Source organism: Neodiprion lecontei, chromosome 2 (genome assembly GCF_021901455.1).
Source record: "Neodiprion lecontei isolate iyNeoLeco1 chromosome 2, iyNeoLeco1.1, whole genome shotgun sequence".
NCBI classification, from domain to species: domain Eukaryota; kingdom Metazoa; phylum Arthropoda; class Insecta; order Hymenoptera; family Diprionidae; genus Neodiprion; species Neodiprion lecontei.
The window spans coordinates 23,813,145-23,839,064 of NC_060261.1; the positions used below are offsets into that span (position 1 = coordinate 23,813,145).

Consider the following 25,920-nt stretch of genomic DNA (forward strand, 5'->3'; position numbering starts at 1 on the left):
AAGGGTGAAGGCCGCCGTGACGGACGAAAAAATGACCGATTTATAAGAATTTTTTTCACAGGGATAACTAATTAATAAAACGATCAAGGATTGTTGGTATTTTATTAAGTGTATATCGAACTTGTTTTATATAAATTTTTATTAAATATCCCCAAAGTGAAACAGAAAAATAAAACTTCAATAATTCGTAGATTACATATGATAAACATTTTGGCAGGAAAATCGTTTTACAACTTTCGAATTCGTATGTTGATAAATCAGTTTTGTACAAAAATTCAAATCGTTCAAAAAATGTTATTCAACAATATTTTTACTATCTATACTGACAAATTTTTTCGTAATGTTTGACACGATTTCCTCAAATTTCTAAATTCTTAGCAATGTACAGATTGTCGGTATAATATCGCGGTATTGAGGGTGTAATGCTTATAGTGCGCGGGACTTAGCGGTCGAAGTTGAATAGAGAATAAGAAACATTGGCCGATCAATTTTGGAGCCCTCTTGGTGTATTCCCACCCCTAGATACCGAGTCTTGATAAAACCCGGTATGATTACAACTGAAGAAAAAGAATGGACTTATATAGATTGCTTGTTGCTCAGCAAAGCGTGAACGCGCCCGTTGCGTACGTATTAGCATCACCGGTCTTCCAATACACTTATTGTAGGCTTACACCTACGCTTATACATCTACGCAGTTGGTAGGATACATTTTTTAATATTTCCACGTGTAGCTGTCCAGAGAAGTCGTGTGAGACGTCCGATTCAGTTCGGTAATGAATTAGCCAGCTTATAGGAAAACATTCTCCTATAACGGATCACCGATTTAAAATTTTTTACATATCATGCATGTTAACGTGGCATTGAATTAATTATGCCTTACACATAACCTACTATCCATTACTTTATTTTGTTTTTCAATGACTCAGTATTTGAATACAATATTTTTGAATCATTCGATAATCCATTGTAATCTAATTACAACCACATGACTTCTTTTGCTACTAATAGTTTTCATTCTTTGCGGCATAATAATATTCTTATTACTAGTAATACCAGTGGATTAAGTGTAATTTTGTCTTAGCGTAGAATTAATAATAATAATTCAGGCGTGATTGCAAAGAAAAAGGTAGGTTTAAATTCAGAGGATAAATCAACAGCAAATTATTCTTGTCTATTACTTTTAATATTCTTTTTTGCAATTTTTTCAATATATACCTAACAAATGCTATTCGAAGGAGATACCCCTTTCGACTATTGAGAAGTTAAGAGCGTGCGGATGGCGGTAATTATCCGTATATTTTTACATTTTATATTTACTTTTCAATTACATTTGTTTGTTTTTCGCATAGTACTTTTATCAAAGTTCAAAAAGAATGCATTTAATACATTGTTCTGATGAAATATTAGCGCGATCCACTTGAAAGAGTAATAATTTACAAGCTTTGGAAGAATTTCTCCGACAGGTGCAAACTATTGAAGAAAAACTCAGAGGCTCTGGAATAAAAGTTTATTCTTCTGAAAAATAGTATAACCACCATAGTTTATCTTTAAAATTTGAATACAGCTCGACCTGTATTTGAAATAATGTTCAATGCGCAGCGAAAACACAGTTCTCGTCAATAAGATGGCAATGCCCATACTGCAGGCAATCCAAATTTGTTTAGAACAAATTAATAATGTACGGTTCTTTTTAGATAAAGAATAATATAAGTTTATTCAAGTCATTTGAACCTTTCCTGTCTCCGGCCTACCGCGCTTGGGATGGGGTTAAAGTTCCGAAACTTGAGATAAAGAAATCGAACCTTTACAAAACAACAAAGTTTCGAATAGGCGGAAAACCGAAGACTCAAAGTTCCGCAATGCAAGATTCCGAAAATGTAAGTTACGATAGAGCAAAGTTCCGAAAAGTAAAGTTCCGTAGGGCAAAATTTCGAGAAATAAAGTTTCCATAGAGTAAAATTTGGAAAATCAAAATATGCTCGTGCAGCGTAGTTTGCTCAACAAATGGGTGTAAGAAACAAGAAAAATCAAAAATCAGAATGACCAGGATTCCGAACCTAAGAATATCGAGAATTCAAAACGATGAAAAATCAAAGTGTTGAAATTTCATCTGGCCAGAAATTATCAGAGCTGAAAATCTTGAATCATTCGGTTTTTCGATGTTTAAGATTTCAATTTTCTCATTTACACACTTGCGGTACATTGACATGTCGGAGTTATGTAGTTTGGGTATTTTATTCCTTCGGAATTTTGCCCTGTCGAAACTTTACGCTTTTGGAACTTGGAGCGTCGGGTTTTGGACCAGTCGAAACTTTGATGTTTCGTCAAAGTTTCATTTCTTCACTTTACACAACTTTCGGAAGTTTTCAAATTTCGAAATTTCAACCCCGCCCCTAGGACCCTAGCGTTTGTATCGGATCAATTATAGCGCAGGTAAAACGACAACATCGCGGCAAATGTGCGATACGTAAGAGTGCGCCAGCGTGCCGGCTTGATGCAGACGTGAGGGGGGCAAGAAACGACACGTGGGGGCGGGCCGATCATAATCGAGAAATTAGGGGGCGGCGGCGGCGGCAGCAGAAGGAAGAGAAGGGAAGGGGGCGAGATCCTCCCCGTTGGCCCGTGCTGGGTTAAGCATCGAGCTGAGAGTGGCGTATGCCGAGTGCATGAATGATGATGGTCAGGAGTCTCAGAGGTGCTTGGCACGTCCGGCTTGGCGATACCCGCATCCCAGGAAAAGTGCCGCGGTGAATTTCGAAGTACAGAGAGACTCTAGGAAACGAGGAACGGAGTATTAATTAAACCTGTGATTGTGATATTTTTGTTAACGAGACACTTTCAACGCGCCGATGAAGTGTGATCGAAGTCGGTGAACTTTACGACGGGGGTGAAGAAGAGGGTTGAAATTTGAAAAAAGATAGAAAAAATAAATAAGTTGAATTTTAGAGACGGGTGATGGAGAATTCATGTGCGGTTTTAGGAATTACAGATTGTTCAAAACAAGTTATGAAAAATCGTTTCCACCCAGCCTTAATGCAAGGTTAAGGAAGATCGACGTTTTACTTTAGCGAAATACTTCTTTGATCTTATCATCGAACACTTTAATTTTTTCTAATCTATTACTCAAGCCGATATTCGCGTCGTTTCGTTCATCCTTACATCAGTTCGTCACTTGACTCGGAGCTTCTTCTTGACCAAGTATCGATGACTTTGATGTGTCGACCAGTCGAGTAATCGTTAAGAGAATCCAGCAGTTCCCTGCCTTCTGAATTCGTAGTACCGACAAACATTTCGGTTTTGCGGAAGAAAGGTGACCACAATCTTGTCACTAAATCAACATACTTAGAGGACTATTTTAACGTAGTCGAGTTATAAACGCCACCTTCCCTGAGTACTCGATGGATATTCGAGTCCATGTCGCGATTCGACGAAACGTTAATAATCGCCGGGATATACGATAATTTCGAGTGAAGAAGAAAGAAAAAAAAATAAATAAAACATGACTACGAAAACGCAAGCAAATGGGCGGCCATCTTCGCCCAGGAAATTCTTCGCGCGTCTCTACGGTCATCTGGAGCCGAAGGGGGACGGCGAGATGCCGAAAACCTGCAGTCCGAGGCCCGCTCGAAGCCCCGATGCGAAACCTTGCTGTTCGTCGGAAGTCGAGCTCGAGGAGTCGCCGAGACGGACGCCGGAAGTGCCGAATCATCGATGGTTACCGGGCGCCAGCGACACCCGGAAGACGAATGACGCGGACGCCGGAGCCGCGGGCGGAAAGAGTCTGCACGGCCAGGAACGAAGACCCGAAGGGTCCGTGCAGGGTGCGTTGCCCTTCCTCCACGGGCCGCTCCTCTTTCCGGCAACGGGGCCTCATCTTCAACTTTCACACCTCTCCCACCTATCTTACTTCCCGCACATCGGAGGCGCCCCTTCACATCCTCGCGTTGCCGTTCCGACCCTCGCTGAGAGCCACTTCCAGGGATTTTCTGCTTTCTGTGAGTTTTCCTTCCCGCCAATGTTAATCGTCTGTTTGGGATTTTTGAAGCTCTTATAAGCGCAATTTTACCAAGCACAAGATGTCCTGTAAAGATTCGGAATTACAAAAACGATATATGCTTTGAAAAACTCGAGGGGTCAATCACTCGTCGATTTGATATGTACACTTGATGTCAATATCAAAAGGATTTCAAAAGATTACGAGACATTTCATGGGATTTCGAAATATTCTTTCGAAGGAAAATTTTGAAGATTTCAAAAATTTCAGAAGATTCAAAAGGATTTCACAAGATTTCGAGAAAAGTGTTTTCCAGATTTCACGAGTGATCAACCTCTCGGAAAAATATGTTCTATTTGTGCCATGTGGTCGAAATGAACCCAAGCTAATTCGAATAACCCAAGCTCAGATATTAATAATTTTAATGATTCCGGGCTTATTCTGCTCGTGAACGAGATCCCGACAGATTGTTCGAAAAACATTCTCAAGGTATTACATAGTAGTATAGTTATATCGGCCAAATGTAATTGTCGACGAACGTCGAATCCATTGTATATCGTACTAACACAAATCTATTTTTTGTTCACTCTGGCGACGAGTATTTGTGAAAAAATTTTCAGGTGATCACTGGAGACCACTTTGATAAACAAAATACGCGCACATACATTAAAAACCAACAAAATAAATGCTTTAGAGTTTACTCATTTTGAAAGTTTCAATTACTGGTTATGAAGAACTTTTTCTCTAATTGTTGACATCTTAACTTTGGTGAGGATTCGTTTATACAACGTAGTAGGGATGTTGTTTTATTCGTGATTACCATCATTTACGTAAATAACATATAATGATAGAGATTTTGAATTGTTTTTTCTTGTTCCCTAACTTTAGATTCAGACGGTAAGGCCCAGTTATCCTTAAGTTCAGGTTAGCAACACCTTTCATCGTGTACTTACCTGAAATTTCAATCGATCGATCGATCAAATGGTGCTTTTCAAGAACAAATCGTTATTCTGCAATTTTAGGACTGTCTGAAATTCAATAAGCCGTAGCATTGCGAAACATATGAATATTTTGTAAACCCAACTTCTTCAAACTTATTCCTAAATTGCTAAAGAATGATTTTTTTCCTCATATTACGTTACGTTAACGTTACTAATTTCAACCTCGTAAAGGTTCTGGAGGAAACTAATTTAATTCAAATGAAAGTTCGGTAAAAAATCGATTACCCTGCAATTCTTAGTTATAAGATGAGGGCTACATAAAATTTTCGAAAACTAGCAATTTTCAGGATTTCTGATGAATTTTGATATACATATATTTGTCATTTGACATACTTATAATATTTGATCGAAATGTTTCATCAACAATGTTTTTAACGATGGAGTTTTATATAATATAGTCAATTTAGCTGAATGTTTGACAAAAAATTATACATTTCGGATAGATCAGAAGCGGATTGATACTTTCAAACCCTTTGTTTTTCCCGATTCAAAACCTACCCTAGCTCTCGTAAACTTTACGAAAATTAGCACTTTCATAAAATCTGGACGCGATCGTGCCATTTGCGGAGAATGAAATTTTTCTACTCGATCACTACTTATTCTTTTGACTCTTTCCACCTGTCTTTACTTGGTTTCACACTTTGGCTACACAGCGTCGTTAGGGGCAGTATTAGATGTGGCAACTTCAGTTATATGTATAATTGTCAAAAATGCTGATTAAATGACTGAAACCTGAGGGCCTACGAGGTGTGCTAAAAAAGTAACGGGAATTTTCGTTTTTTGGAAAAAATTTTATTCATTCGTCTACAACAGTGTTATCTCCATCAATATAATCTCCATTAGATATTATATACTTATGCCATCGCATTTCTCAAACCCCGAAACACTTCTGGAACTCATTCTTTGGGATAGCTTTGAGCTCTCTCGGCGATGCGTTTTTAGTCTCATCTATGCTTGCAAAACGATGGCCTCTTAAGGTTCTCTTTGTTTTTGGGAACAGAAAAACGTCACACGGAGCCACGTCTGGCGAATATAGTGGCTGTGGCATCATTACGGTGTTGCTTTTAGCCAAGAAATCACAAAGCAATGAAATTCTTACAGCAAAATTTAATACAGGTTATCTGATCCATTTTCAAATCAACGATCCTACCAAAACACATGTAACCTTTCTGACAGCTGACAATATACTAGATATCCAGTATGGCTAGCACACTACGGTAACTTTTCAGATAAGTTTACTAACACAACAATGAAAAAATCACGTGAATCGGACTAATACAAGACGCAAAATTACAAAATTCCCGTTATTTATTCAACACACCTCGTAAGTTATGGCGTGTCCGGAAGGATAGTCAATCCCCCGCTTCTCACTCGCCTCCTTCGTGGTTCGTGTCCGCGTATACGAGTACACGTGCAAACCTAACAGCCTTCACGATGCTGAAGGGATACCTTTCATGGACGCCTGGGAGGTTTGAGCGGACAACAGGTGCACGCAGACGTTCCCCACATATGTTAAACCCTAGAAATCCCTAACGCGTTAACTCGGAAGTATTAGAATCCCGATCGCGATGTAGCCGTGGTCGCTTTTACAAAAATTATAAGCAGATACTACACTGTGTCTGAGTTATAGGAGTTGATGCAGTCGAGCGTGATCGTTTGAAAGTCCAGAGAATTTATCGGATCCGAGGGAAAAACAGGTATAACCATAAGGTTCTCTTATTCGAGTTCCTATAACACTCATGCATCTGAATAAAATATTTTCAGAGGACAAGCACTGGAGCATCAACTTCAAATATGAGGTAAAGTCGTTAATTCGCAACTTTAGAATTGTCTGAAATTCAGCTAGTCAGTCATAGTAAAGAAGACGTGTTCATATTTTGAAAAGCTAACTCCTTGAAAGTCGTTCGAAAATTGTACAACGATTTATTCCATGATGTTTCGTTGCATTAACGGTAGGCTGAATCCATCTCAAGTCATGCAGGCCAGCGGAGGTCATATTCCAGAATTGCTCATTACTCAAGTATGTTCTTCCTTGGTCAAAATGAGCGGACATGTATATTTTATTACTACTCGAATAAATATTTCACACGCGATACCGATTTTTCAAGATGATAAGGTAAATTTATGATTTTTTTCTGATATATAACGTTCAATTTCCGAAAAATGAACGCCAATTTCACCGCTTTTGAGCTTTTCTCAAAATTCTTGTTCTGGTATATGTAGAATCTCACACTCCGATGTTTCGAGATCTAGAGAATCACCTCTGGCCATGTTCGGATGACCGCTGTGTATATGTATGTATGTATGTATGTGTTTAATTTTTTTGTCCGACGATATCTCGAGAACGAGTTATCAGATTTCAATGATTTTGGTTTCAATCGACGCGGTTTTTCCAAACCTGTAACTGATCAGATTTTGGCTTTGATCGGTTCAGTACTTTTTCAATTATGCAGAAGAAAAGTCCAAAAAATCAAATAAAAATGATGATATCTTGAGAATGGACGAACGGATTTGAATGAATTTCCGAGTACCGTGAGGACTTTTGGATTGCTATTCACAAATCTAAGGTCAGATTTGCAAAATTTAAATTTAGCGTATTCAATAAAGTGAAAAAAAAAACTAAAACATTTAGACTTTGATGAAAATCGGTACTAGTCAGCAGGACCAGCGATTTGTACTTTTTTCAGGTCTAGAGTTCATTATAGAAGTAAGAACGTAAGGGGGTTACTTATTTACCCTATCACAGTTACATTGTATTTTGATTAATCTTATATCTGTGCACTTCCGAAATATCTTAACCCCATTCAGAGACTCGATTGATGTCTGTTACCATTTTTTCTCCAATGCAAAATATAGCTGTATCAAGTAATCTAGATACCATCATTAACCCAAGATGTGAGTTTTTAAACTCTGTGAAATGAAAAAATGTCCACACCGCAGTGCAAGATGACGCTGGAATGAATGGAAAAATTATATATATATAAAAAAAAATCAATTTTGGATGCAATGCAAATGGGTAAAGTATTTTGTAAACATAGATATGCAAAAGGTTCGAGGCAATGAAACTACTGACTCAATAATAATCTTCGAAAGTTTTCAATTTGATTCCATTCAAGTCTTTGCCGACCAATAATGTCCAATCTGTAGATGCGTTTCGCTACTTTTCCCAGGTTTGGTGACTCCACACTCAGCATCCATCAAGTATGGATTACTCCACACTGATCATACTGATGTCGCTGGCAGTGGTCGTCAATTTGTTGGGTGCCTGGATCACAAATCTAAAGTCAGATTTCGAAATCCAAAATAGCGAATACAGTATGGTGGAAAAAATCTAAAAACATTCCGATTTTGGTAGAAATTGGTAGGTGGAAGTCTTTTGGGTCACCGATAACGAATCCAAGGTCAGATATCCAAAATTTGTAATGGTGGGTCCATTGTAGTGGTTCAAAATAAATAAAAAATCGTCATATTTTCATGTAATATGGTATCCGAGGACTTTAAAACCGTTAATCACGAATCTGAATTTGTAGTTCAACATGCGAATCGGATATTATTTTTTTTTTTCTCTATTAACTTGGCACCTGCAGTGTAAGACGGGATGTTCGAGGACTGGCTCATAGCCAGTCTAAAGACGCTTGTTGAATCTTGAAAATATTCCCAAAAAATCTCTTTCACGCTATAAACATTTAAAAAATTTATCGCGACGCGACGGCCATCGCGTCGAATTGTTGTCTCGGTGACTGCGCCAACCCCACACCGCTGCTATCATATACAACGACAAACCCGATCGTACAAGCCACAAGCGTTCTCCGTGGGCACATCGACAAACGTAGAGGCTTATCACGCCTCGCCACATCGTGCTGATATTATGATGAGATTACCAGACGCAGTTGGCCGCCTTTGAATGTGATTTCAAACGCGGGGATGGAGTTGCATGTTTTCAACATCTCTGTACGATATAGTGCACCACCGGTGAAAGTACACGAACGCACATTCACATTGATACTGACGCGTGCCTCGCGGCCTAGCTGTCGCTACAATACAGACCTACCGTCTTACCACGTGTCATCTCCTTTCTCGGTCAAATACGTCAATTTGGTGGGATCTGGACTGCTGTGATGCATGGCGTTGAAGTTGGTAACGTTACTGTAACGCAAAATTTTTTCAAATTATTAAAAAATCGAGTTTTCATAACTTGACGGCCTTCGAGGAGGTTGAAGCCAGTCAAGTATCACCTAAATTGTACAAAAATGTTTTTTAACTTTGTGTTTCCAACCCCTGAACGTTACCCTTATACGACCTCACGAGTCACGGTCGTGGGATTGACTTTTTGACTCTCATGCGTTACATAAAAGTTTCAGAATTTTACTTCGGTGTGATGTTGATTCCACTTTTCCCGAACCGTGCGCTAATTGCTCGATGTTCTGTGTAACGAGTAATCAGTCATTCATGAATTAATGGCACCAGTATCACCATCCATTCGCGTCTCCCAACTTTTCCACGTAATCATTGATATAGCACCTCACGCCAATCCTCATCACCCATATGAAGAATAGCAAAATGTAATCATCAAACGTTTAGTTATGGTTTCTGTCAACCCTAATAGGTAGCACTTCAGCAGAATCCCACAACGGTCACACAGGGTGAAAAGTAATATCCTGCTTTAATTTTAATTTAATTCTAGAATTAAAATAAATATCTAGGTACTGTTTAAGAATTGCAGAAATACCGCTCTCAGTTGTCTTAAATAAAATCGATTGTTTAAATATTTTAAAACATCGGCAAAGTAAAGGTAACGTGTGTAATGTTTGGTGTGAAATTCACCCAGAGTGACCTATTAGGGTTAAATCTGATACTCAGCACATTAAATAGTAACTTGGTAACATTAAGTTGTGGTCAAAATACCTGTCAATCTAACAAATCATTATTCCCGCGGTATTCTAAGGTTAGATTCGATGGTCATGGGTTATGTTATGTTTATTGAGATTGAGTTAGTTTCGCGCTCGGCCGACTGTGGCGCTGTAGGTTTCTCTGTGTTGCCAACGTAACTGTATAGTGTAAAAAATTAGCCGTCTCAGATTCATTGTCCCCAAGTGTACATTTCGAATACATCTTTGTTCTCGTAGATGACTGTGACTAACCGGAGTCCTTACTAACTTATATTGAATACTTATGCGTTTCATACCTGCATTCATTATATTCAGGACCATTGGTTTATGAATCAGTATCATTACATTAACACTTTGAAGGGCACATTTTTTAATGAAAAAGTGCAGAGAATCACAGGTAATCTATAAGTATCGGGGTCGGTGATTACGATTCTGATGTCGGAATTATGAAATTGAAAATGGCGATTATTTTCCGACATTTTCAATTTTTTTTTTTTTTTTTTGTAAAAACTAGTACATGGAAAATTCTGAAAAAATAGATATTATAAAACTGTGTATGGTGAATGCGTAAAAAAAATCCAGGGTCCAGCTGTCTGCGTTACAAGAAAAAAAACAATTTTTTTTTTCAAAAGGAGTTTTTTCAAGTTAATTGTTTTTAATAAATATATGAATAAATAAATTATTGCAATTTTGCACGATATTTTAAAATATTAGGCATCAAGAGTCTAATAAATGGTTATTTGCACATAAAAAGTGCAAAAATATGTTCGAAATATGAAAACAACCGAGTCTAAAGAGGTAGGACATATACGTCCCACTACTCCTCAAAGGGTTAACGGAACATCGCCAAGAAGGTTTCTACTGTTCCTACAACGTTCGAAATTTTGATAACTAGTAAGAACCTTGGCACAATTACAGCATAATTTTCTAGCTCTGTTGAGAGTTGAGGTGTTTAGAGGTTAAAAATCTGGGGTGACTCTCCTTGTTAACGCGATTCACGATAAGACAAGTCAAACTCCTGTTCGAATAACGTGAGAACTTGTAATCCCACCCGTTAATGGAAGAATTTAAAAACAGTTACCCCAGGGCGAATTTTCGTTACCTGTACTCTACGGGTAATTGGGCCTGGGGCCATAAGAAACCGGTTAGCAATCCTTATCGGCGGAAACCTTGTAACACGCAATTTCATAAAACACGTAAAACCCCATTAGGGTAACCGTCTCTAACAGTTTTCAGTTAATGGGGGTAGGAATATACATCCAAGTTGGGCGTTGTTCTCAGTGAGGGCATAACAGCACGATAAGAACTTTCTTACCGAAAATGACTTGACTAGTCGGTGCTGTGTTTAAGGAACTGTTCCTAAATCCATGCTTGCACTGTAACAATAAATACGCACTGTAAAAAAAATTCGCCTCATTCTTTTAGTACCTAAATGCCCCACTGTCATAAGAATTCAGTACCAGCAATCGAGATGAATCCTCATGAGGGTGATATCTTGGATTCTATGTAATAGGTATATATTTTAAGGAAATCCTATCCAAGCCTGGTTGAAAGCTTGAATCGCTGCAGAAAAGATGCGGAGTAAACTCGAATCCCCGTGAAACATTGAATTTCCATTGTCACCTACTGTGACTCGTCAAGGCTTAAGAGTATTCGGTTGATATAACATATTTCTAGATCTTTACATTTTTTACCACAGAGCGAACGGAAACCAACCGTGACAACTTGAAGGAAAATAATGTACGTCATGAAAGAGACCGCGTTACACAGCTAAGATCGAGTAAAATCTGTAGATTCCTGCTCTGCAGTATTCTACACGCCTAAATTCTCAGCCCTCGAGCTTCTGTGAAATGTAAAACCATGATAAAACTACAATTGCAATCATTCAGTCAGAACGCAAGTTATAGGTGATGCAAGATAAATTGTGACTTGGTATGTGTAATATATTTCAAGCGGGACAAAAGTGGTTGTGTTGATTTTTTATAACTATACAAGGTCATCTGTTAATTCTCTTGCAATTACTATCATAATCATAATCACTTCAGTCCATCTGAAGTATTATTTCTGTACCGTAACTCCGAAACGGTTCTTAACTTTTCATTTTCGAAAATTTATCTGTTGTATGTACAATAGGTACATATAATGGATATGGGTTAAACTTGAAGTAAGGAGATACGCTACCTTTGAAGCAGAATTATAAAAGTCAGGCTAATATGAAACCCAATTTTTAAGAAATAATATAGTTACGTCCGGCGTATTGCTCGGGCGTACCTTTTTCGAAATCACAATATAACTAGGACTTACGTGAAGTGTTTTCCAAATTTCCTTTCAACGCTGTAACGAAAGCTACAGCTATAGATAACATTAAAATATCGTATTGCCGAAACCGGTGGGTTCCACCCCTCCTGGCAAAAGTCACGTAGAGACCAGCAACGATCCCTAGTATAATGTTCAACTTTGTTTCTTATAACTGGTACCACGAACTGAGACAAGAGTCTGCTGAATTAGCATCAGCAGCGCTCAGCCTGGAAATATCTCTCTTTTTAAGTCAAAATTACCATCAATAATTAGGATAAACCACTACTTTTCGAACCACCAAATTAAAATAGATTATCTGTTAAGATGTGTGGATGAATGCGTGAGAATTATCTTAAGATACATTTTGTCAACATCTTACGCGTGTAAGCGACGAGATTGAGAATCGTCGGAACACCGTCGAAGAGCGCGAAGTAACGCTGACCGTGTAGATTTGGGCACCAGGAGGTCGCCCTCGCACTTCATTGGCTAATTACCGTTGTAACTTATTGCAACTGCAGCTCCTTGAACCCTTAGGCCCAAGAAGCCATGTCTTTCGTTTGTCAAGTCGCGAAGTACGTGGACGTCTACCCGGATTAACCCTCTCGAGCAAGAGTAGCGTTGGAAAATCTTAATTGTGACTGGCTTAAAGTCTTGCGCTAATTCGTCAAATCCGAGCATTCGGTTATTCTGTTAGCTGCAACAGACTCACTATCTTCTACGTTCCAATCTTTACTGTTCTTTACTAAATCTCATTATTTCGCGAATAGACATTTCCTTGATATTCGATTTTCCCCAATTAAATCAAGTTCGGCCCTGATTCAAACTGAATCAGGTAATATTAAGTGCTTATAATAATAAATACCTACATTATCATTTTTAATTAATAATCTTTAGAATCATTTTCAATATATATATATATATAACCCGCGAGTGCACCAAATTGACTTTTTCAAACAATAGCTTTCGATAGTAGAATACCGTTCTAAATTCACAAAGCTCAGTGCCCGACGTTCAACATCGTTCGGATTCATCAACCCTTCCGATCTCGAGGTGAGGCTCTGCTCCAGAATTCTACGGACACCGATCTACACGACCGACAGCTCTCAATCTCGCCGAACTTCGCATCTAAAGATAAATTAATTCGAGTAGTCTTTTTCAACATCATTCCAAATTTTGCATAACGTCTTATTAAACAAAAATAAGTGGCAAGCTTCACTAGCCACTGTCGAACATTCAGTATTGTTTTCAGAGAATATCAATATAGGTTTTCTCATAGAGTTCCATAGCAAAATTGAGCAAGATAGAATTGTCGCTTAGCTGCAGATAATAACCTTGGCTATTCAGAGAGACACTCTCCTGTCTACAGCTCGGTCCCCAAATCATATTTTTGCAAGCTCAAATCAGAGCTAAGTAACACATATAATTCTACGGATCGACTGATCCATAGCGTAGAATTGAATTATTAACATAAGTTACATTTAGTTTGAAAAGAGAGATACCGTATAATAATAACCGACCAGAAGTATAAATAATAGTCGTTCAGGATAGATGTTTTTGACGAGCATCATGTTTAGTTACATATTATTCATATATTATTAAAATAACCTTACGTTTTGAAAGAAGCGTAAACGATCGAATTCAACTAGTTCTACAGCTTCTCTGTATTTGAATATGAATTCGTCCGTCGACGTTGTCTATCTTTAAATTCAGACATTTTATGATTATTTGGTTTTTCTTTTATATCGTTGATTCATTTCATAATTAATAGTTTGAAGAATATATGTTATCTTCTACCAATCAAAATTATATTCAACCATTTATTATGAACGATAACCTATCCCATTTCATTATAAATTAGCGTCAACCATTTACACAACTCTCACAGACCTGTATAGGACTATGCAACAACATACCCACATTACCGGCTTATCGAGAGGTAAGTCTTTCTGAGTTTTAATTTTTATTCATTGTCGTTACGTGGGAGCATCTTTGATTATTCATTAATCATTAAATACAACCGCTCTGTACACTCTCACTCCCACGTAACAACATCTAACCTAACCTAATAATCCAACTGCAATTAAAACCGACCGCCCCGTATATTAATTTATCATATACCATACTGATTCAACAAAATACGTTTAATATTATTAATTGAACAAATTTGCGTCTCAGTAAGTGGTTGAGATTTGATTTCGTGACTGAAAAGTGCTAACCAAAAAAAAAAACTTGTAATAAAAAACCTTTCTCCTCATTCTATTCCGAAAATATTTATTTTTGTTCTGTTGATTCAATCGAAATAGTTTTACTGACATCTGTGTATTTCAAAGATACGGAATATCCTTTTAATCAATATATCACATATCTCACCTTCGACAAAATCTAGGACACGTCTTTTCAAATCTCCAGCATTATTATTACCCCACGCCGTGTATAAACTAACTCTGCGTATACGATGTAATAGTAGTACGTCATCTAGTTGACAGTGTAGTGACTTCGACAATTACTGCAGGGTTTCGCCCTCAAGTGTAATATCGGGATTGATGTCGTTGTTATTCGCGTTGTTGTTATTATTATACTATTCCAGAAAGGATTTAGCAAATTTCTCGTAAAGCGTAACGAGTACATTGTACCCAGCTTTAGATTCTGCTTCCAAATGTAATCCGATCATGCTCGCACCGCGTGACACCTGCTCGATGCGGACGGGACATGAAAGTGGAGAGGGGTGGAATACAATACGGAATGCTCGCCCAATCAAATCCTAACCAAGACGAGAATATAATTACTACTTGTCGTCATTCCCATCAAATAATTCAACAATTAGACCAGCTTATGGCGTTCATATTTGTATGAGAGACGTATGATCCAAAATACCATTATTTCATATCCATATATTTATCGAAAAATGTTCGTTAACTATAATGGAATTGAAATAAGTTCACAGATACTTTTCTTTTTCATTCATCAAAACGGCGTGTCTGACTGTGACAGTTTCTTTCATTCGTTTAGTTATTATTCTTCATAGTTTTGGTAGGCTCGAGTTATCTCAAGGTGTGTTTACGGTGAAACATGCAGTGCCGTACTACTTCTCGAATGCAACTGTCAATTCGTGTTTATGATTGTCTCGAAATATGAATAATTTACAGACAGAAAATTCGTAATTCAATACGCCTCCCATAACCGGTCACCTAAAACGTAATTATATATGATATGCGGAAAGTGATGCCGGACGTACATTCGCCTTACATGGCTTCGAGCAATCTCAGTCAGAAACATGATACTAATTGCTCGAAGAATCATCGAGGAACACCTAGTGCGCAATGCAACGCGACGAATTTTGAGAAGTGGGGTCAGAAAATATGTGAAAACAGCGGAATTTACCGATGCAATTATTCACCGGTATTAGGCTATACGTTATAGGTATAACTGGCTTGTTAGTAAGCACTCGAAACAGTGAACTACACCACTGCCAAGTGCCAAAGATCTGAAATGATTTTTCTTGTGCGAGCCAAGTGTCACGGAGCACATGTAGAAGACTGCGTCTTGTTTGCTGAAACACACGAACGATCGTCAATTTCGTCACTTCCTGTACATCGGATATCAATTAATACTAAATGGATTCAGTTCTACGACTGATACCATGTTAACTCTATCATATGAGTTACGTGATATGGTAACATGTAAATTGTACAGAAACTTATTCCAAGGTGAAATTACATATTCGTTTAAAAGTGAAAGCGTGAAATTATTCGCGGTACTACAGTGGGTAAGAAAATTCACAACTTACCCAACAATTCGCAATACGCCACAATTTGTCGTTTGGGATTTGTTCATTTCATAAATGCCCCACAACCGGACACGGTTTCCCCCCGTTTTCTTAAAGTAAATCCTTTGACCTAAGAGGAAACCGTAATTCAGCGAAAGATAATAGACCGACCGAAAAGGGCACGATTAGATGGCTGGAGCGTGTGACTAATTGATGATATAGTATACAAAATATGAAGCAATTCGGGGCGCTATACGGTACGAACCTACATGCTACCACCATAATTCATAACTCATTTTGAAACAGATAGAGGGTGGAGATAGACACGTGAGGGGTTCGCCCCTCTATCATCCAGGTGTTGGATTAATTATGAATTGAGAGGGTCAGCGGAAGCTGTGCTGCATGGACGTAGTACATGTATAAGTATAACATTGGTTCAAGCATCGCCTGCAGTTCCTGCCGCTCGGACGGAAGCCACGTGTGGTTTCTCAACCCAATCAACCGCTGCCACTGCGTCTCTGCAGGCGCGTTTAATTGAACGTAAATTTGAAATGAAAACCTCGCCGTTCAACACGCATTTAACGAATTAGATGTGCATTCACCGTTTCTCACGTCGTTTGGCGTCAAATTCGAATTTAGAATGGAACTTCGTGACGTCATGCAGGGTCTTATCAATCCACGTTCGACTGGTATTACTGATGCTAGGATTGTTCGTTCAGTCCCTCGACACAAGACCCAGAATTTATGAGGATACAAAAACTCCTTGACTTATCGTCTAATGAAATGTTGCCCCTTGTAACGAAAAGAGTACGACACATATGTCCAGTAATGTTCATTAATGCCTTCCCCTTCCGGCTACCTTGTTTTCGGTCCAACACAAAATGCGAGTTCGATTTATACGAATCATGTGACAATGACTGGCGATGCAGCTCACGTAAGAAAATGGGATGCATCGTCACATAATTGGTAAAGAATCGAAGTAATATTTTGTTTTGGATCAAATACAAGCTAGCCGGAAGGTTAAGAGATTCATGCATTTTACTATTTAACGTTAGGCACGACCTCGCTCAAATATGACACAACGAGCCAATTCAATCCCGAACGTGGTTATCATCCATTTATTTCTCAATCTTGAGGCTCATTGTCAGTTCTCAAATCATCCATCAATACCTTGTCATATTTCCCGTAGGCATAGGAACTTATTGGGAATCTTAATGTACACCGAAAACAAAATTCACTCTGTGATTGTAAATTCGGATATTGCGTTTCATATTCTTCGTAAAAAATATACTGAAAACTATGCATCGTTTTCTTCTCAGTCACAGATGGCACAGAAATAAGGAGTATAAAATTGCATTAGCGATTGCGGATTGCCCATCATTATCATAGTTTGAGATCAGTCTTGCGACTTACACTAGCGATTTACGGTCACGCGCCGCACACGCCACCTTATATGTCATCAGCACTTGATCAACTTTCAACGTTCAACGTTTCAGTGGCTCGTCGCCGGCGGAAAGAGGGAAGACCACGAAGACAGAGGACGACCTTCAGCGGGGAGCAAACGCTTCGACTAGAGGTAGAATATCGGCGAGGTGAATACATCTCGCGAGGTCGACGTTTCGAGCTTGCTGCCTCACTGCAACTTACCGAGACGCAAATCAAGATCTGGTTCCAAAATCGACGTGCCAAAGACAAACGAATTGAAAAGGCGCAGCTCGATCAGCAATATCGGCAAGTCAGCAAAAAAATTACATATTTTGTGCACGCTGCAGGAGATTGCTTTTTTTCCCACTAAAGTATAATAGTTATGAACCCTATCATATGTATAATGTACTTTACCGCATGGTGACACTATTACTTTTCATTTGGAGTTGTGGTTAGGCACCTTAGAACACAAATACAAAGTGCAAAGACGTCATATGTCATATTATAGGGTCAACGGAAGTAACTCCAGTACAGCTATAGAGCAGAAAAATTTTCAGCAAGTGAAAATTACGAACAGTAATATTGTCCATATGTTGCATTTGAAATTTGTCTGTTAGGTTTAAAACACTTTACCAGTGATATAATTTTCTATTGACGTATCATGGAACTGAAATATTCCGAGCATTTGTGTCCCATGATTCTGAATCCGTTATAAGGTGTAGGTACGTACTCATTACTATGTATAGTTCCTTTTTCTCAGATTTGATTTTCATAATTCTTCACGATCTGTCGTATATCACGCTAGTTTTTGAAATAAGTCGAAAATTAATTATTAAATTAAAGCGCTGTGAAACTAGGTCTGCCATATGGCTGCAGTACCGTAATTCCAACGTGAAATAGGTTTTATTAAATTTTATGCATAGCAAAATAGAATTGATTCTAAGGGTATTTTGAGTAAGATGAACATTTGTTTACGACCTCGCTTGTGTTGTTTTAAATTTTTTTTTTCTTCATTACGTGATATTTTTGGCTTATCATTGCTGCAAGAAGTTTTGAAAATTTTTGATGAAGTATATTATTTTTAACAACTTCAATTTATTATCAGAATACATATCTCAGAAAACCATACGATAGTAGAAGAGAAGTCATTTTTGTAAAACTTGTGGAAAAATATATTTCTTCTCTGGAATTGCGATTTTTTAAATAATTTTGTGAAAACCTGGAAAACTTGGAAGCAGAAAAGGTAATGAAAAGTTAAAAAAAAAACGTCGGTTAAAAATCATTTATTTATTATTATAAGCATGTTACATAATATACACAAAAAATTATTCGAAAACGTGAGAAATTTTTACTGTAACAAGATTTCATGGGAGCATTACTGAGGCAATATCTATAGAATACTATCGACTTCGACTAAGGTATGGCCCACCGTTGATGAGTGAAGTTAGGTTTCCTATCCAATAACATTGTAGGTATAGTGCAGCTGAATCATCCATTATAATTCTTCTTACGGCACAGAGGCGTTCTACTTATGAACGAACGAAGATACATGTGATTATACCTATAATAGAATGATTGGATAAGCACTAGAACTAGGGGAGACGAGAGGAGAAAAGTCGAGGGTACATACATCTACAGAGGCATTACAGTCATCGGCGGGCCTGGAAGAATACTCGATGCGTGTAATCCGGTAGTTGACGGTATTTAGCGACGCCCGAGACTCGCTAATGCCACGTAAACTATATTCAACCAATGTGCACCTGATTTGATTTTGTCCGAGTCGAGCTCTCTGTAAGCACCCGATAAGCTCGCGATAAACGCTGAATAAGCTCAGGGTAGTTAGCGATGCCACGGCCGTGATTCGAGCCTCGGCACCCCTGCAGCGCCTCCCTCAGCGCAATATTGGTAACATTCGGCGTTTCCCACGCGAGACGTTGGCGAGATCCGGGATATAACTTCGTCGCGTCATTGTGTTTCCACCCCCTCTGTCCCCTCACCTTTCCTGCCCCGAACTTCCCACAGGCGCTGTTTCATTCTTTTCCAGCTCTTTCCGCACGTCTCGTTAGACAGCATTTAACCACCCGTGTTTGATCGTGATTCTTCATATTCTTATATTTTAATTTTGTGCAATCGTGTCTGACGATAAGTACCTACCGTTATTACAAGGGATCGGCGACATTTGCGGAAGGCTGGTTCCGAAAAAACGACGGAATTCAGTTGCTGTTATTATTACTATCTAAACTGTATTGTGTAGATAAATATTAAAAGCAACATTTGTTTTTCGTTACCTCAACTCTTTAATTCACGCTGGGACGCTCAGCATCCCACTTTTTTTTCGCAGCTTTTTATTTATTAAATTACTTTTTTAGTAACGACTGCCGAGATTTTAGGGTCCACATGATCCCTGAAATATTTCTAAGTGCAAAAATAAAAATAAAAAATAAATACAACATTTATTTATATTTGGCAAAAATAGTACATGTAAACAAATGGTTGAAATTCGTACATTTTCACGAAAAAAAAGCATTTTCTGCTAATCTACCATGAAAATCCGAATGCCAATTTTTTCACAAACTTATTATACACTTGTCAGATTTGACGGAATTCTTACCAAATTATCCTTCTTATTATTGTTTGTTCGCCGTGTTGGACCCACCATTTTGAATTTTTTAATTCTGAGTCCAGATTCGTAATTAGGGACCCCAAAAACCATGTAACATGAAGTTTTATCACTCATATAACTTTTAAAAAAAATTGACGTCCGTCATAAGTCTACGCACGACGGATGTGAAAATACCACGGATGAAGCCATTCTACTGGCAATTTTGAACAAAAATATCCAAAAGCCTCGGTCGTTTCATGCCAAAATAACGCTAAAAAATGTGTTCCAGTATTTAATAGTAATTCAAGTACAGGAACACACTTTCTTGCATTATTGCTGCACGAAACAATTTTTAAAATATGTTTGTGTTCAGCGTTGCATGTAGAATCGCTCTAGCAGTGGCTCTTTCTGGTCAACGATGCACCGGCACTGAATGATAATAGCCAAAATGAGTAATGTTATACTTGGTTGGTAACGACTGACAACAGCATCCTCTTAAATGAGACTCGAACGAGAGATGAAAGCGATTCATTTTTTATCTGGTATTGCACGTCATAGAATATACACACACAGACAGTTGAATTTGAAGTACTATATATACTTGGTAGTGTGTTAAAGTTAGCAAAAATAATCGTTGCATTGAAACGAAATTCTAAGTGTCTCAACGGCGGTCCGAAATCAATAAATTATTTTGAGGATTCAGCAACTTATGAAGAAATGACAATATAATTATATGATTTGATTTGGATCCTGAATTCCGTACCCGAGGATCATCACCCATAGACTGCAGAACATATCTAAATAGAGCTGTTCGTGACATATGTATGCTACGAATGGATTTTATGACTGTGGTAAAATAAGGGGTTCGGTATTTCGGGATACCGAAAACTTGACCGTAATTTATCCGTAAAATGTGATAGTATTGACAGTATATATATTTTTGAATTTCAATCCCAAAATTTTGTCATAGAAATTTTTTAAACAATTTTTTGTTCATAATCGTATATATTCGAAATTTTTTTTTTTTTACCATTTCGGCTACGAGATCAAACCCAAATTTTTTCTATCTGTTAAAAGTTGAACAATGATGGTAGGAGTTCCGCCACCCTAAAAGCCTTCGAATTCGGAGTCTTTCGCTACTTATATGCGCCATGCCACCATTTTGTTGTTAATTTCAATGAAAAAATTCTAAAATAATATCGAAACTTTAAGCAATAAAGCCCTCAAACTCAAATTGCTCTGAGTGGTTTAATTTTCTTTCAAAAAAATTTCCTAAAATTACGTATAATTTTAGAGCGTCCGAGCTTAACCCCCCCCCCCCCCCCTTCAGCAGGTACTTCGATGTTTATGTATATCCTCTGAACCCGATGTTCAGCGATGATTATGAACAAATAAATAATCTTGTAGGTATTCCGAAAATTGTAACAGTAGCAAAAACCATACCAGAAATCAGTATAAGATTTTCAATGCCGAATAGCCATAACATAATACGCCTCATTCTGGTTAAAATTATTGAAAATGACTTCTCGACGTTACAAATAAAATTTCCTGGGAACCTTATCACCATAACATAATTGCAGGCTTCAGAGTGCTCAAACCAGGTAATTTTCGGGGAAATAGGGGAAAATTTTGTGAAAATACCTTGGTATTAGAGTTCTAATATTTTTCCATAGTCTGACCGAATAGAGTAAAATTAGATCCGCACGAGGGTGTTCATTATTTTCGCCGTGTTGAAATTTTTTCGATTGCACCCCACAAATATGTATATAAAAAGTTTCGGATAATATTTACTGTGCCGCAGGGGGGCGGGGGTGAAATTTTCAATGTAAAATACATTGAGATTTTCATTTGAAGTTATTTAACTACTTTTTCTTCATACACTAAAATGAACTGGAAACTTCAAGTTTTTGTGCTTGGTAACAATGTTCATATTTCCAAATAAACGAATAGGAACAAAATAATTTGGAATGAGCGCACGTATTTCGTGGATAACTACATACACTAGTCAATTAGACCATCATATTGATGGTTCTGTGAAATATAAGAGAGTTTTGACAGTCAATGTATTATTTATTTGTCATGAATTGAGTTGGAAGTATAAACATTGTTCGCAGGCTTTATGATTTAATTTTTTCAGTCTACTTTAATTGTTAAAAAAAAAAAACAACTGACTGAGAAAATAGGGGGATTTTAAGATGCAATCGATTACTTTAGGGTAGGTTTAGAGGAATCTTTCAGTTTTAGAGTGCTTATAGGGGAAGAAAAAAAAAATAGGGTACTTTCAGGGAAATACGGGACCCACTGCGTAACCTGTAATTGCATATTAAAATAACCATAATCGCAAAAGTGGAGGAACTGCAATTAAATTGACTAATTCCATACATAATGGCGCTTTAGAATTTTTTTAGGCAGCGTAACTTGCCAATTCATAGTCCTGCAACTAAAGAGTACTTTTTGAAATTTTCAGCAACGGCGGCATATTTACAAGATCTTTTATAGTACATATTTAAGTATAATGTTGGCTCCTCCTGTGCAGAATTTGTGCAGTTGAGGGTGTCGCAAACTTATCCTGTAAATCGCCATAATGAGGCTGCAATAACAGGAATAGAGGCAGATAATGAAGATAGAAAAAAACCACAAATGAATTATGACTAGCCAAGATTTCTCAGACATACCCTTGCAATACAATTAGCACGATGTATAACACAATGTGGGTAATGCTGCCGACATCGCACCTGCACGCAATGTACCTTTTAACTAGGCTTCAGAATTGGTTTGCGCAAATGATTACATTGCGTTTTGCTCTATGTTATCACGTTCTTGGTACAACTCGCCAGCTCCCATCCCCAACAACCATAAACCATTAGCCGAACTCTGAGTTTGGCGTGTTTCTTTCTTTTTATTAGCGCCATTTCGTAAATTAGGGTGCAGAATACAATTATTAATGTAATAACGTTGTATACAATGGGTAGTGTAGTAAGAGGTATCTTACAAAAGTTTCGGGCTTAACATTTTCTGTAATAAACGCGTGGAAATTTTCTTATTCTTCCAAATTTTGCACTTTATGTGAATACTACTATGGGCAATAATCCTTTTAACCGAGGCATAAGTCGTGGCAAGCATTAGTTTAGGGGGGGGGGGGGGGGGAGGGGTTCCAGCTTAGACGCTCTAGGATCATACCTATTATTAGGAATTTTTTTCTAAAGAAAATGAAAACACTCAGAGCAATTTGAGTTTCCGGGTTTCATTATTTATAGTTTCGTGAAGAGTTTAGAATTTTTCCATTGAAATTAATAACAAAATGGTGGTATGGTGCATACAAGTAGCGAACGACTCCGAACCCGAGAGCTTTTGCAGTGGCGCATCTCCTGGCAACTTGTAACAGATAGAAAAAGATTTTTGGTTTGAAAACACCTTTACGGGTTCGAGCTCGTAGCTCATATGTGAAAAAAAATATCTTTAAACGTATACGATTATGAACAAAAAATTTCATTTTTCTGTCACGGAATAGAAGGGGGTTGATCCGAAGAGCGGTTATCGAATCACCTCCATACCCACCCAAGATGTTATTTGGGTAATTTGGGTCCGGTCTCATCGCTGTCATCGATCCGGGAATGATGTAAGGAGTGATAATGAGATGGAGAAGGTATACCTTTTGGTTGAATGACGGCTTTATTAGAACTGTGAAGTATGTACAGTATAACCCCGATTAACCGGAGTCGGGTTATCCGGGGAGCGAATTAATCGTGCATCTCTGCGCCTCCCGTGTGCGACCGAGCAGCAATATGACTATTTCGAACAGCAAGCAGGCAGCAGTTCAATCGACTACTTATATCTCAGAAAAATGAGTCATGTGATAGAAGAGAACAAAAGGAGAGACCAAAAACAAACCAAATTAACTAATTATTTTAAAAAACGAGAATAAAGTATTAACGCAATATCGGGAAGATACCAGATAGCTTTATATATTAGTGTGTAATATTCATTAACTTCATGTGATGAAATTGGAATTTTACTAGTCAAAATAAAAAGTAGTGACGTAATTTAATTCGGATTGATCGTGGTTTCAGTTATCCGTGGACTTCTCGGTCCCGACCCCCCGGTTCATCGGGGTTGTACAGTATTTGCATAACTAGGCGAAGTGGATTAGGAATAGGTGAAATGATTATTTAGGTTGGAACTGCGGTTGAACTTGGAAGTTGGAGTTGATATCGATTATACGAACGTTTGAATAGAAGTTGATTAGATGAAGGTTGGAATTGAAATATGCTTGATAGAGGATGGAATATAAGTATCTTGGTGCAAAGAATATGAGTGTGCGGAAGGTGCGAGTGTTCAGAATAGTGGGGAATAGAATTAGCAGAATAAGAGCGATAGCGAGTGGCGTGAGGCTGGATAAAAGGAGGAGGACAGGATGGAGACTATAACGTTACTATGAGAAATGTGGAAGAATTAGCAGGTAGAGGCAGGAGGTGGTCGAAGAAGATGGAGAAGACGTGTGGCAGACGTCGGTCGTAACATTTCAATAAAAAATTTGTTGAAAAAATTTGTATACAAAAGTTTTTGGATTAAAATTCAAAAATCTAGTCGCGAAATCGAGTCGAAAAAACAAGTTTTAAAGATTGTGTCAAAATTTCAAGTAGATCGGATAAAATTTGACCTAGGAATCTGCGCCACCGAATTGAAAACGTGGTCGTTCGCTATTTATATATGCCATTCCGCCATTTCGCTATTAATTTCAATGAAAAAATGTTCTTGAAATTATAAATAATGAACTCCTCAAACTCAAATTGCTCTAAGTGTTTTCGCTTTCTTTAAAAAAAAAAAAAAAAAACTCCTAAAATAGTTATGACTTTCAACCGTCCAAGCTCTACCCCCCTCTTAATGTGCGTCTCATCAAGGCTTTCGGAGGACTGACTAGTATTTATTGTTAGCATCATTGTCAGACAAGATCCGTTACCTCTATAATGAAGAGGAATAGAACTTCCCGGCTGCAGACGGTCAAAAACGATATATTTTGCGGCTAACGTTTCGGCGAATGCATGGGATCGATCTTCATGAGAGCATATAAGAAAATTGTAACAATACAATTTTGCATATTTTAGAGGAAAATAGATTTCAACTAACAAATCATAAAGTTGTCAAATTCTAACAAGTTATCACAGCAATCTACGTTAACTTAAGATTAAGCAATACAATATAAACAATTTACAATGGCAGGAAGAAACGAAGTGAATTAAAGGTTATGTCACCACGTGGTAAGTGATACATACAAAGCCGTATTATCCTATTATTTGAAACAGATAAAAAACGAATGATGGAAGTACCTTTAAATTTCGTTACATTTTTAATATTTTTATATGTTACCTACATAGGGTATAAGTAGCATTTACCTTTTAAACTAATCTTTGAACTGATTATTTCTGAATGCGATGAGCGTATATGGCATAAGATATATTTCGGAACATCAGAAGCGGGGAAGAACAGAGGTCCGAATCTGACTGGGAAAATTTTGAAATCGTAGCTTGAATAAAAGTGCACGTCCCTATCTCAGTCATTGCTAACGTAGATCGTTGATAATGTTTATAATGAATAATGATGAAATAAATAAAACACGTGACATCAAACATGCTCGATGGGAACTGCTGACTTGTTGAATATTCACCGCTTCTGCGATTTCAGAATTTCTTTCACGTCCGACAGAGAGACAGAGACGTATAAAAGCACACACGCAATCTGGGAAAAGCTATTCCTAAACCATAGGTTAGCTTTCCGTAAATATGACACGATTCGACAATGAAATTTTCAGGTGACAGGAGCCCCCGTTCATGGTCCACAAGAAGTTTGTTTCGACTTGTAAATGATTTCATTGGTCGGATCTAACAGAACAGGCCAATGAAATCAGCGGCCTTGGTTCAAAACGCTGTAAGTGCTTACGACGTTAC

General features: G+C 37.8%; 1 protein-coding gene across 2 annotated transcripts in view; it reads right to left on the reverse strand.

Moving 5' to 3' along the window:
* Nucleotides 1-121: 121 nt before the first annotated feature.
* LOC107219500 (heterogeneous nuclear ribonucleoprotein A1, A2/B1 homolog) overlaps nt 122-25,920 on the reverse strand; it is a 55,596-nt gene continuing 29,797 nt past the window's right edge. Inside the window, exons 8-9 of one of the 2 annotated variants that reach the window (XR_006902679.1) lie at nt 3,160-4,026; nt 122-2,772 (exon numbers count right to left, since the gene is read on the reverse strand). The gene's annotated coding sequence lies outside the window, so the exon portion shown is untranslated. Of the gene's footprint in view, nt 4,027-25,920 lie in introns of both variants that reach the window. The other variant, XR_006902678.1, reaches the window with a different exon arrangement.